We start from the raw sequence: 11,995 nt of genomic DNA on the forward strand, positions 1-11,995 counted from the left end.
CACCGGTAGTAGAGGAAGATGAGTCCCAGAGTGCGGCTCAATCTCAGTCCTCCCAGACAGTGCCTATTACCGAGCAGCACGTGGGAGCCTCAGCCCCAGCTCCAGCTCCTCCACCGAACGCTTCGGGCCAAGACGTGAGAGAGGCCATTAATTTGTTGACTCAATTGGTTGCGACCCAGACTCAGAGGCCAAGCGCAGGGCAAGGTGACAGGGCTGTTAGGCCAAGGGCCCGTGACTTCATTGCTTTGAAACCCCTGGAATTCTTTGGGTCGAAACCGGAGGAGGATCCCCAGGACTTTATTGATGGTATGCTAAGGACGCTCCGGTTGATACATGCTTCAGACACTGAGTCGGTAGAGCTAGCGTCCTATAGATTGAGAGATATCTCGATCTAGTGGTATACAGTATGGATGGCTTCGCGGGGAGCCAATGCACCTCCGCCGGTATGGCAAGAGTTTGTCGATGCTTTTCTCGGTCACTATATGCCTCCAGAAGTTCGGCGAGCTAGGGCCGATAAATTCTTGAATTTGAGGCAAGGTAACATGAGTGCTACAGAGTATAGTCTCCGTTTTAACTCCTTGGCCAGGTATACTTCGGCCATGGTAGCAGATATGGGCGACCGGGTACACCGATTTGTAAAGGGCCTAGGGCCCCATCTGATGGACAAATGCTCGACTGCGTCCCTTCAGGATGGTATGGATATTGCACGCATTCAGGCACATGCTCAAAACTTAGAGGAAAGCCTACAGCAGCGGAGAAGTGAACGTGAACAGGATAGGGGACATAGCAAGAGGGCCAGATCTTCGGGCCCAATGAGCGAGTCCAGAGGCGGACACAGGCAACAGTTCCCTAGAGTTCGGGCTATTCTATGACCAATGCACCTCCACAGTTTTCAGGCCAGAGCCTTGATAGATCTACTCATCCCGGGCCGAGTAAGAGTTATTCGGGGTCCAAGTTTAGAGGTGATTCAGGCCAGTCAAGGCCACCTATACCACGATGTTCCCAGTGTGGGAAGTCGCATTGGGGTCAATGCCGATTGGGTTCAGATGTTTGCTATTCATGTGGTCGACCGGGCCATATTATGCGTGATTGCCCCTCAGTGCATGGTAGAGGTAGGACCCAACCATCAGGGTCGGTAGCCGGATCTTCGGCATCTGTACGCCCTACGGGGCCAGGTTCACATGCGCCGGTCGGCCATGGTAGAGGTAGGGGCAGAGCTCCCAGTACTAGCGGTTCTCAGCACCGTATTTATGCTTTGCCTGGACGCCAAGATCTTGAGTCTTCTCCTGACGTGGTCACGGGTATATTATCGGTATTCTCTCATGATGTATATACTTTGATTGATCCGGGATCCACATTATCATATGTTACTCCATATATTGTGGGTCGATTTATAATTGAGCCGGAGTCTATCAAACCTTTTGAGGTGTCTACACCCGTGGGTGACTCAGTAATAGCTAGTCGAGTATATAGGAATTGTGTGATTGTGATTTGTGATCGTCGTACCATGATTGCTTTGCATGAGCTAGAGATGGTAGATTTTGATGTCATTATGGGCATGGATTGGTTGGCTTCTTGTTATGCCAATGTTAATTGTAGAATGAAGATGGTTCGTTTCCAATTTCCGGGAGAACCAGTCTTAGAATGGAAAGGAAATTCGGCATCACCAAAAGGTAGGTTTATTTCCTATCTAAAGGCAAGGAAAATGATCACGAAAGGATGCATTTATCACCTAGTGCGAGTTCAAGATGTAAAAGCTGAGTCGCCGACTCTTCAGTCAGTTCCGGTAGTGAACGAATTTCCGGATGTGTTCCCGGAAGAGCTTCCAGGCCTTCCTCCCGAGCGAGAGATCGATTTTGCGATTGATGTGTTGCCAGACACTAATCCCATATCTATTCCTCCCTATAGGATGGCACCCGCAGAGTTGAAAGAGTTGAAGGAGCAATTGAAAGACTTGCTTGGAAAAGGCTTCATTAGGCCTAGTTCATCCCCTTGGGGAGCACCCGTATTGTTCATCCGGAAGAAGGATGGCTCCTTGAGAATGTGCATTGATTATCGGCAATTGAATAAAGTGACGATTAAGAACAAGTATCTCCTCCCGAGGATTGATGATTTATTTGATCAATTGCAAGGTGCCAAATGGTTTACAAGGATTGATTTGAGGTCCGGGTATCACCAAGTAAGAGTTAGGGAGAAAGATATCCCTAAGACAGCTTTCAGAACAAGATACGGTCATTTTGAGTTCCGAGTGATGTCGTTTGGGCTAACTAATGCACCGGCAGTGTTTATGGACTTAATGAACAATGTATTCAGGCCTTTTCTGGATCTATTTGTGATTGCATTCATCGATGACATCCTAGTGTATTCTAGATCTGAGGCAGAACATGTGGATCATTTGCGAATTGTCCTTGGAGTTTTCGAGCTCGAGAGTTATTCGCGAAGTTTTCCAAATGCGAGTTTTGGTTGAACTCAGTGACATTTCTGGGCCACATTATTGCAGCTGACGGTATTTGAGTGGATAGCCAAAAGATTGAGGCAGTGAAGACTTGGCCAAGGCCCACGACCCCTACGGAGGTTCGTAGCTTTTTGGGCTTAGCAGGTTATTACAGAAGATTTGTTGAGGGTTTCTCTTTTATTTCTGCACCGCTCACCAAGTTGACTCAAAAGTCAGCTAAGTTTCAATGGACAGATGCTTGCGAGCGTAGTTTCCAAGAGTTGAAAGACCGACTGACTTCATCCCCAGTCTTGACACTTCCAGAGGGATTGGAAGGATATGTTATTTATTGTGATGCTTCAGGCGTCGGGCTAGGCTGTGTATTGATGCAAAATGGTAAGGTGATTGCATATGCTTCTAGACAATTACGGAAACATGAACAGAACTATCCAACCCACGATTTAGAATTAGCCGCAGTGGTCCATGCATTAAAGATATGGCAACATTATTTATATGGTGTCCATGTGGATGTTTATACAGATCATAAGAGCCTTCAGTATATCTTCAAGCAGAAAGAGTTGAATTTGCGACAACGATGATGGTTGGAGTTGCTAAAGGATTACGATGTTGATATCTTGTATCACCCCGGAAAGGCTAACGTTGTGGCTGGCGCCCTTAGCCGTAGATCCATGGGAAGTCTAAGTGATGTACGACCAGAAAAGAAAGAGATGGCCTGTGATCTTCAGCAGTTAGCTAGCCTAGGAGTCCGAGTGGTGGACTCAGGTAGCAGCGGAGCTACTATTCAGAATTCAGCAGTTTCATCGTTAGTAGCAGAAGTAAAAGAGTGACAATATGAGGATCCCATGCTAATGCAGTACAGAGATACACTCCCTCAGAAGGAGGAGTCATCATTTGACATTTCGGAAGACGGAGTTCTCCGATGTCGAGGCAGGTTATGTGTTCCCGATGTGGTAGGTGTCACCAAATATTGAGGGAAGCTCATTGTTCCCGTTACTCCGTTCACCCCGGAGCGACGAAAATGTATCATGATCTTCAGACTATATATTGGTGGAATGGGATGAAGAAAGACGTAGCGGAATTCGTAGCTCAGTGTCCTAATTGCCAACAAGTGAAGATAGAACACCAAAAGCCAGGTGGCTTATTGCAAGCTATAGAAATCCCAACTTGGAAGTGGAAGTGATTAATATGGATTTCATTACAGGGTTACCCCGTTCTCGACGTAAATATGATTCTATATGGGTGATCGTGGATAGACTCACAAAGTCAGCGCATTTCTTGCCGGTCAGAACGACCTATATGGCAGAAGATTATGCCAAGCTTTATCTTAAAGAGATAGTGAGACTCCATGGCATTCCGGTATCTATTATCTCCGATAGAGGAACTCAGTTTACAACCAAGTTTTGGGGGTCTTTCCAAGAGGGTTTAGGGACCCAAGTGCGCCTAAGCACGGCATTTCACCCACAGATCGATGGGCAAGCTGAACGTACTATTCAGACTCTTGAAGATATGTTACGGGCATGTATGATAGATTTTGGAGGAAATTGGGATGACCATTTGCCACTCATTGAGTTTGCTTACAATAACAGTTATCATTCTAGCATTCAAATGGCACCGTATGAAGCTCTATATGGGCAAAAGTGTAGATCCCCAATTGGGTGGTATGAAACCGGAGAAGCTAAGTTGATAGGGCCAGACTTGGTCCAGCAAGCAATAGAGAAAGTTAAGCTCATACAAGATCGGTTGCTAGCGGCTCTAAGTTGTCAGAAGTCCTATGTGGATAATCGTCGAAGTGACTTAGAGTTCGAAGTGAAAGATTGGGTATTCTTGAAAGTGTTGCCGATGAAGGGCGTGATGAGATTAGGCAAAAATGGGAAGCTCAGTCCCCGGTATATTGGGCCATACGAAATTGTGCGCAAAATAGGCAAAGTGGCCTATGAGCTAGATCTACCTCCAGATTTGGAGTCAGTCCATCCAGTATTTCATGTCTCGATGCTTCGGAAGTGTGTTGGAGATCCTACGAGGATCATCCCAGTGAATGATATTCAAGTGACAGGAAAGTGAACTTATGATGAAATACCCATTGCCATATTAGATAAGCAAGTACGGAGGCTTAGAAACAAAGAAGTGGCCTCAATTAAAGTTCTGTGGAGAAATAACAATCGAGAGGAAATGACATGGGAAGCGGAAGAGAATATGCGATCCAAATACCCACATTTATTTCGTCCTTTGGAAGAAGTCCAAGATGAGACGTCAAAATCATAAGGTATGCATGTTTTCCCTTTTATATATTCAGGTCGTGTGTGGCCAAATTTCTAGTGCTGTTGTATTATTGCCCTGTGAGGCATTGTTATTGTGGGTTGTTGTGACAGGGTGGTAGTGCCACATTACAGAGGAAACTCTGGCGAAATTTTTATAGAATTCCCCAAGCCTTTAACATTCGAGGACGAATGTTCCTAAGGGGGATAGAATGTTACACCTCGGAAAATTTTCCGTTGGTACGAAAGAGAACGAACTAGTGATGAATATGAGTGCATGACGTCCATGAGAAAGAAACGACGTTTGATGACCTTAGGCGAGATTTCGAAAGTATCCGATGTGAGACAAGGAAGTTGGCTAAGTTAAGATGAGATACAAGGTGAGCAATGCATGTGCATGGACGGGGTGATTGAAATGAAAAGTCTAAGAAATATGGGAAGTTGCAGAATTGCAACTGCCCAGTGGTCGTATATTGCAAAATATGGACCGTAAAGTGCAATACGGTCCGTAAACTGCCAGGTCGTAAACTGGCATGCCAAACTTCAACTTTCTGCCAGCCGAGGAAATGGCTAAACACGACCTGGTGGACGGACCGTAAAGTGATTTACGGCCCGTAAACCATGGTCGTAAATGACCATGCATGCAGGCCAAAGTTTCTTGTCCTGCTTAAGCTTAAAGAGGACCACGAGGGACTGTCCGTAAACTGAAATACGGACCGTAAACCTCCATGGACAACCACTGTTCACCCAGCACAGATTTTCCAATTCATTAAATATGAGGATCAAGACTTATTTTATTTCATTACAACATTACACCACTTCTCTCTAAAACTTCTCTCTACATTTATTATATGAGTTTTCAAGGATTATAAGCCATCAATAACATTAAGACAAGTGAATCAAGTGTAAGCAAGCCATTAAATACCATTCAAGTAAAGAAATGCAAATGGAGAAAAATTAGGGTTTTGCTCAAAGAGGAGTATTATCAACCAAAGCTTGTTCCTACAACTTCTAAGGTAAGATTCATGATTTTTACATGATGTTTAAGGTATTGGAGAATTAAAGTACATGGATTGTAGAAAATATGGTCAACTAGGTCATGAATGATGAATAGTGACATTTTGAGAAATAGTTTGAATTGAGTTATGAATGTTGTTGTGTTGTGATATGAATGTGTTATAAATGGTATTAAGATCATGAACTAGACACTTTATACGAATGGACGAAGTTGGGTGTTATGACCATGAATGTGGGTGAATTAGAGGCAAATTGAGGGAATCTAGACAATGTGGATAATGTGAATGACTGATGGCCATTGTTATGATATTAATGAAGGTATAAACGCTAGCATTGGAAGGGAACGTGCAAGTGTAGAATAGTTCGACAAAAAGGTATGTAAGGCTAACCCTTCTTTCATAAGGCATGGTTCTTGGCCAAATTCCTAATTCCTCTATATGAGTATGTTGTCTTCACATGGCTGACATTCCGAGCTCATAAGCTCACGACCCTTGATATATACTATGATTATACTATGTTCCTCGTATGACGAGTAAGTCTATAATGTTGATGTAACGATAATGATGAGGATAGTAATGATAATAAGAGTAAAATGAGACTAGGGATGCTTACGAGCTATGCTATATGTATATGTATGCCTATGAAGGGCTATGATAAGACCCCGAGCTTATGATGTCGAGTAAGACTATATGTATATGACTATGTATAAAGTATGTATACGATTACGAAACGCGCGCACACCTCTGCAGATGGTACGGATAACCCTGACCCCTTGGTAGGGCCAGGTATGTATGATCTTGAGCCTTGGTTGGCCAAGTATGTATGACACACCGATCCTACGAGGTTGGGTATGCTATGTAAATACTATGTATATGATATGACCATGTATATAATATGAATATGAGTGTGATAAGACTTAGTAAGGGCATGTATACGAATATGAACACAAGGTGGTATGGCTATTATTATGGGATACGAACGACGATGTATGCAAGTAAGCGACATGATGATGATGATATTATTGTCTCCCCTCCTATGCTATTTCATATGATATCTATTATGCTTATATATTGATGTTGATCATACTTTACATACTCAGTACATTCTTCGTACTGACGTCCTTTTGTTTGTGGACGCTGCGTCATGCCCGCAGGTGCACAGGGAGACAAATTTGATCTATAGCTGCTTATTCAGAGATTGCATAGCAGAGCTCCATTTCTTTCGGAGCCGTAGCTTTTGGGTACTTATTCTTTTGTGTATATAATTATGGGCATAGCGGGGTCCTGTCCTGCTCATTCGATATGTCATACTCTTAGAGGCTCGTAGTCATGTGTATGTGGGTAGAGATGTTCGGCCATGTCGGCCCATGTTTTGTATATCTTTTGTTAGCCACGTCGGCCTTGTACTTATGATGTGGCATAGATGCCTATGATATGTTAAATGATGATGGTCGTCTAATGGGATCAATATGATTAACGATAAGAAAAGCACGAATTGACTTATGGTTCACCTAGATGATATGTTATGTACGATAAGGGGGTGCCCGGATGGGGTAGCACCCGGTGCTCGTCGCGGCCCCCTAGCCGGGTCGTGACAAGAAGACATTGGCTATAGGATTTTCCCAGGCTATCAGCTAGATTGGTGAGCTCCATCTCAGTTCGGAGTGTTGTCGAGTCAGAGTACTTATGTTTGGGTATCTCGTGTATGTTAGAGACTTTTGCAGACAGTGTCCTGTGGATAGTGCGTCGAGATGTCGACATGTATGTCGATGTGTTTTTATGCTTTTTTATTGTGACTAAAGGTTTTCTTTGAATTAACGATAAGGGAGAAGTCCCTGATTTGATGAAAGAGTTTTATTGAAAAGTTTTTATTACCTGATGGAAGCATCATCTCGTAGATTAAAGGTTCACAGAAAGTTGTGACTCGTGGATGGAATGGTAGTATAGCACTCAGCTGAGTAGGGTCTTGGGTGTCAGTCATGGCCCTCTGGTTTGGGTCATGACAAAAGTGGTATCAGAGCAGTTTGTCCTAGGGGTTGTCTGCAAAGTCGTGTCCAGTAGAGTCTTGCTTTTGGTGTGTTGCGCGCCACATTTATAAACAGGAGGCTACAGGGCATTTAGAATGGTTACCCTTCTTTCATATCTAAGATCGCGTGATGAGAGCCAAGTCATAGGAAATGAAATTCCTTGCACTAACCCTTGATTTAAGCGAAAGAATGGTACTGACAAAGGAAGTGAATGATGATATTGAGATTACAGGGACAATAGAAGTTGAAGGAATCAGCACAGAGGTAAGTATTTGTAAAAAGGATTATAAGTCAGATATAGTAAGAATGTTGCAAGTATGATTGAAATATATAGCTAATGAATGGAAGAGGAAGTGACTAGGAAAGTACAAAATGACGATCGATAAAGGTTCAGGTATAATCCGAGTTGTGACGCGTGAGGTAAGTTTCGTCCTCTTTGCATTTCTGTTCTATATTGAGAGCCTTGTATGGCTAAGGTGTGCTAAGTATGTATATGTTTGGCCTTGTGAGGCATTGTATGTATTTTCTGGGCTGCGTTTAGGTCTGGGATAGTAAGAAATATAAGGGACACTCTGCTTAAAATTTCCTAAAAAATTAAGGACGAGGACCAAAGATTTAAGAGATAACAAAGGTTATACGTCTATGATTGCTACAGATTGATTAAAGGGAATGTATGGGACAAGATGATATGGAATGATAAGATGAAGATGACACTACAAGTTGACATTAGGCATTAGTTATTAGAATAAAAAGTACTATTCCGGCTGGACAGATAGTTGGGTACATCATTATTTCGTGTACCCCTAGGGATTATTGTAGGCAAGATTTGACATTTAAATTAGTATTTTTGGGTAATGACAAGTAGGGAACTTGAAGGATTCGTAAGTGAAAGAACAAAAGCGATGACGAAAGGATTATTATGGGATGAAATTTCGATTGAGAATGGCAATAGAATACAACACCATAAGGTAAAGCCTTTAAGGGGGGAAGCGTGCAAGCTTTGGTACGAGCACAAGGACTAAAATAATATATGGTAGATGTTGTATTGGGAATGGATTATAGAGATAGTTCAAAGTAAGAATTGTTGTGGAAATAAGATTAACAAAATCTGAAGGCAAGTCAGCAAATGAATAGAGTAACTGAAGAGTATCTTTTGAGACTGGACAGAAAATAATTCGTGGGGAAGAAAAGAAATTGAACGATATTCCAGTAGGGGAACTTAATGTCCACAAAATGGGAAGGATATGAAAAGAAAATAGAAGAGAATGCAAGGGAGTTTTTAGATGGTCTTGGTGTGCATGAAGAATGGTTTATGAGGAAGATGATTAGTAGTCCGAAGGATTAAAATGGGTTACATTCGAAGTTTTGTAGGAACAAGGTCTATTGGGGGATTCAGGGAAAGTCGACGAATGACTTCTGCTATGGCTTATCATAAAGAGAAGGTTTTCACGACTAACTCAAAAGAAATGATTTATAGAAAGGATTATGGCATTAATTAAATGTTAAGGTTGAGTTAAAGAATGTCATAAAGATATGGGTTGTTCCTGTTATACTTTAGGATACTGGAGAAATTAAGACGATTTTATGTAAGTTAGATTAGTGAATTGGGGTTACTTAGTTCCTACAGATCGGGAGTTATCGGTAAAACGAAGTATAGTCAGAACTTATGTTTGCCATTGATGCAGAGATGATTATGTTGAGCAGAGCTACGACTAGTTAGAGAGTTAACACAATTGCAGAGCGAGGGTTACGAGAGTATCAAGAGCCAAGTTATGAGATTTAAAGTTAAATAAGGCAGAAAAGAGAAAGATATGAGCTATTGGAGTACATGAGGCCATAATTGGTTCAGACCTCAGTTAAGACACTAGAAGCGCCATGGTTCTGTATCCAGGCATGTTAGTGATTTCTTCGGAAGCATATTTTCCGACTTATGAGTTTCAAGAACAAAGAGGTCAGCTACGAGAGTAGAGAATGTTTTGTAAACCTAATATGTTAGTAAATTCCGTAGAAGGCTATTAGGACTATGAGTGGATTTAAATAGGTTAAAATACGGGGAATGGACGACAGGATTTCGAGAAGGACAGAACTAAGCGTAGGAAAGAGTGAGTAAATAACCAATGGAGACCTGTTATGGCGATGGTATGATTAAATGTGATATGTTAGCAGGAAGAATGATTCGATAAGGGGATGTACCAGAGAAAGAGAATCAGGGACAGAGTACAACACTAGGTTAAACATTCGAGGACGAATGTTTCTAACGGGGGAAGGATGTTACACCCCGAAAAAATTTGTGCTACCAAGACTGTAGACGACTTACTATGAGCACAAGGGAGAGTAAAGTTATACAAAGATTAGGGATGAATATTATATTATATGAGTATAAGAATAACATATAGATGACATTTCGAAATCGTATGGTGTAAATCAATCAATACGTTATTTGATGAATAGCCCTCGTAACCGTAAGTTGGGGGAGGGGGCGCCAAATGTTGGGTTTTATAAAGGACATATGAAAGGTGATATGAGTAGTACATGGAAAGTTGAGCAAGTCTTAAGAAGGACCCTTAAGCAAAATTTGGCATAAGCCCTCTAAAAGGATGATTTAAGGATACGTTTTCGGATGATCTGACTTGGAGGGGCCAAAACGCTATTATAAGTTTGGAATTTGGAAACATGCGAAAAATGAAAGTTGTAGATAATTGAAAGAAATTTCCAACCATAGGTAGTGGGCCCTCATATGATATCAGTATCAAGAATTATGGCCATTTTAAGATAAAGACTCCAAGCTACCAAATGGCTTCCGCGGGTCCCACTTGAGAAGGTCGGTCGAACCGACTTATGTGGGGTATAAATATCCCATTAACTCCTTTTTTAAGCTTTTTACCTTCTCAATAGTCCTAGAAACTTCCCAACACAACCCCCAAACATTTATAACCCATTAAATCAAGAATTTAACAAGATTACACCAAACTAGTCCATGAAAGGTGATTGTTCTTGCTTCTACTTGATGTTGTGGTAAGTTTGGTCTTGCAAAAAGTTGGTGTGACTGAATTTCTTCAAGTATAAGGTATGTTCTTCATCGTATCTCCCATGCTGAGTTTATTTGAAGGTTTAGCAAGTCTTAAAAGTGAAAATTAGTTATGGAGGAAAGGTCATAAAGTGTTGTGTGGTAATTGTTGTGTTTATGGACTGTTTTGAGCATGTTGTGGCTGTGTAGATGGGATGATTTACATGTATAGAGATGTTATCTAATGTTGTTGGTGTTTTGATGAGATAATACTCCTTGATTGGGAAGAAAGAAAGTGTATATTGTTGTTATATGTTGAAAAACATCGTGTGGGATGTTTATGGAATATATTGGTATGGATAATAGTGTTGTTGATGTTGGTATTATTTTTGTTGTTGATTGGTTGTTGAATTATGATTTCGGGCTAGGCATATAAACAGAGGAGATGTTGCCCGAATTTTTGCAGATTCTAAATGGATTTAAATTGAAGGCTTAAGACAAGTGTATGCTGGTGAGCCTTATAATTGTATGAATGCTATTATATGTAGATTTAAAGACAGGAGGTAGGTTGGAAAGTCTGGAAGAAAGCTTCCAGGTATGTTAAGGCTATCCTTTCTTTCTTTTTGGCATGATCTATGACAAGTGCGAAACGTAATGATATCCGCAATGCATCCACTCCTAGATGTAGGATATCCTGCTAAGTTGTACGATTTCATAACGATGTCTAATTCCCGAAGGGGACATTCTTAAGGTTTTCTTATTCCTATGCATTTCACATTTGATTTTTGTGTCTCGAAGGAGACAAATGAAAAGGGGAAGAAGTTTCCATTTTTAAGAAAAGGGGAAGAAGTTCCCAATTTTAAGAAAATGGAAGAAGTTCCCGTTTTGAACTAAAAGTTGCTCCCAAGGAAGTCTTTTGATGGTTTCCAAAGATTTTCATGAATTTTCATATTTATATACATGCATGACATCATTTCATGGGTAAGGTAAAAAGGGCTAAGGCGTTATATACGCAAACCACCTGATCAACTGGTATACGATAATTATGATGCCCGAAGGTGCCATTATGCTATTTTGCCTGAAGGGGCTTCGAGCAGGGTGCATATGAACATTTGATGCAGCATGAGTATGTGTGTATGTATGTGTGTGTGTGTGTCTATATATATATATACATTAAATGTTCATATGCACATACATGTTTTATCAGTGTTGGTTACAGGTACAGATTGAATTTG

This window comes from Lycium barbarum, chromosome 11 (assembly GCF_019175385.1).
Source record: "Lycium barbarum isolate Lr01 chromosome 11, ASM1917538v2, whole genome shotgun sequence".
NCBI lineage: Eukaryota > Viridiplantae > Streptophyta > Magnoliopsida > Solanales > Solanaceae > Lycium > Lycium barbarum.